Source organism: Poeciliopsis prolifica, unplaced genomic scaffold (assembly GCF_027474105.1).
Source record: "Poeciliopsis prolifica strain line A6 unplaced genomic scaffold, Auburn_PproV2 SCAFFOLD013, whole genome shotgun sequence".
Taxonomy (NCBI): domain Eukaryota; kingdom Metazoa; phylum Chordata; class Actinopteri; order Cyprinodontiformes; family Poeciliidae; genus Poeciliopsis; species Poeciliopsis prolifica.
In genome coordinates this window covers 11376-13895 of record NW_026562388.1, presented here as the reverse complement: position 1 = coordinate 13895, position 2520 = coordinate 11376, and the positions used below count along the sequence as shown (strand labels likewise).

Below are 2520 nucleotides of genomic sequence, written 5' to 3'. Positions count from 1 at the left end.
CACCACCTCCCTTTGCTCCAGCACCACCTCCCTGCTCCAGCACCACCTCCCTTTGCTCCAGCACCACCTCCCTTTGCTCCAGCACCATCTCCCTCTGCTCCAGCACCACCTCCCTTTGCTCCAGCACCACCTCCCTTTGCTCCAGCACCATCTCCCTCTGCTCCAGCACCACCTCCCTTTGCTCCAGCACCACCTCCCTTTGCTCCAGCACCACCTCCCTTTGCTCCAGCACCACCTCCCCCTGCTCCAGCACCATCTCCCCCTGCTCCAGCACCATCTCCCTCTGCTCTGCCATTAACTGCTCTTCAGTCTGCGACCCAGAGAAAATCTCTAGCAGAGAAATGTAAATTTGATTTTAAATTCTAAAAAATATATTTTTACTGCCAAAGTTTTAATTTACAGGTTTTATTTTGTATTATTTATATTTTTTAAGACTCTTATTTTGAAGGATTAAGGTAGGACGTAGAAGTAGAAGTGTCTGGTTACCAGGTTACCAGAAACGCCTGCGATATAACAGCATCGCGTTGGCAAGCAAATTGAGAAACATGATTTAAGTTTAAAAATTTACTGAATTACCTCATTTCTACCTCAAAAGAAAGGGTCAGCCAGCGAGGTATGTTAGTATGTTTTATGTTATTTTTTATGTCGATATTGTATTCTTGACACCATCTCACTAAGTTTATGTTGTTTTAGTTCGACGGTGGTGTTGGTGTCAGGGAAACTGAAGCTGTAATAAGAACGACTTTAAAGAGTTTCATTAAAGCTGACTTCACACCAGCAGTGCGACGAACTCTTAATTGCCAAAAAGAAGAAGAGGTGGAAGTGATATATATCAATGCACATACTTTGTATTATCATAAATGTATGTCTCACAAAGAATGTCTGTCTTTGTACTGATATGCTTTCATCTTGTTTTAATGATAGGAATAATTTCAGTCTCAGTACAACAAACTGGTAGCTTTATTAATTCATATGTAGAAAATGATTCAAACATTATGCAAATCAAATGATTTGCATAATGTTGGATAACATATAAAATGTTTTGTAAAATGAAATGGTGTCAGGTGTCACGATAATGAACCTATTCCTTACATTTTGTTTTATTTTCCACTACACCTCACCACATCCTGATCATCAGATGTGCATGATGTTTTTTTCACTGACTTAAACGTGTTTGTACTTCTGTCCAAAGTGAATGGATATAAGTTGTATTACTGTGATGTGAATAAAATTGGTCCTGAGATGGAACTGGAGAGTCAGGTACAATGATTATATTTTTTTGAAATATCACGGTTGGTACAGTATTTAATCTTTTATCTTATAATACATTTGGAGTCTATTAATGCATTTCTGGCTGTCATCGTGAGGATCTGGCTGTCATCGTGAGGAAATACAACAGCCAGAACACTGGACAGGCTCCATTCATTGATTCCTCTGCGGTGACGTCAATGTGGCAGGGGAAAAGTCCCAGATTAAAAAAGGTAGATCTTATACATTCCACTATGTGTTTCTTTGGAAGGAAAGGAAAAGCAAGGGGCAAGATGGTCTGGTCCTTACACAGCTGTGGAAAACAACCTTCCAACCTCGTACAAGCAACCCAAATAGTTCTTTACAAGTAACCTGTAACCCATGTTAAAATATGTCATAAATAGGAATAAATAATTGATTAAAAGTCTGTAAACAGAAAATTTTATCGCTGCCCCTTTAAGGGACCAGCGTCACAGGTGCACAGGAGAGAGGACAGAGCAGAGAAAAAGAGCAGTAATTAATCAACAGCCAAAGTTATTAATATAGTTATGAAACATAATTACCTGGTCGGGAACTGACAGGAATTTTATTGAGAACTAAGCTACATTGGTTTTGGTCAGATTTTTTTGCTTGGTTGGAAGCTCGGTCGGAGTCAGGATTTGTCTGCCTTGTGCGGCGTGCACATTCACGGACGGGATTCAGGATGGCGAGCCAGACCCAGACCTTCAATTCATCTTCTCCATCAAATCAAGGAGGGACTCTCCTGCGTGTGGTAATTCGCTGCCAGGGCGAACTGAACAGAACTGATAATTTATTGAATCATTACTTTTCTTCTGGATCGAGTCAACTAAGACTTTTCATTGAACTTGAATTTAAAGTGATGTACTTTGATTTCTATATATTATATCAATGAATGTGATTTGAACAATTGTAATTTATTTTGATTTGATTGTGTTGGAGGTATTTTCTTACCTGTAAAAGAAGGGAAATAAGTTAACTCAGAAAAAGTCAGTAGCAGAGATGTGGCACATCGAAGAACATTTTTGAGAAGAAATCAAGACAGAAAACGTTTGACAGAATGAGTTGGATATCCGGAGGTTTACAGTGGATTGGAGCAGGACTGGGTCTCACTGATCCAGAGTAACCCAAATGTGATGCCCACTAGTGTGTGCCCACAATAGAGAAAGAAAAGGAGCATTCACTTCTTGAAATGTTTATGGGGTTTGTTTTGTTTTTTTAACGGGTTAATGATGATGGATGTATTTATGGTGT

At 39.5% G+C, this 2520-nt stretch overlaps 1 long non-coding RNA gene across 1 annotated transcript; it reads left to right on the top strand.

The window, feature by feature from the left end:
- The first annotated feature begins 230 nt into the window (after positions 1-230).
- On the top strand, positions 231-1222 carry LOC129365486 (uncharacterized). Its single transcript, XR_008606524.1, has 3 exons — positions 231-343; positions 449-613; positions 694-1222. It is a non-coding gene; the product is annotated as an uncharacterized LOC129365486 (long non-coding RNA).
- The last annotated feature ends 1298 nt before the right edge of the window (positions 1223-2520 follow it).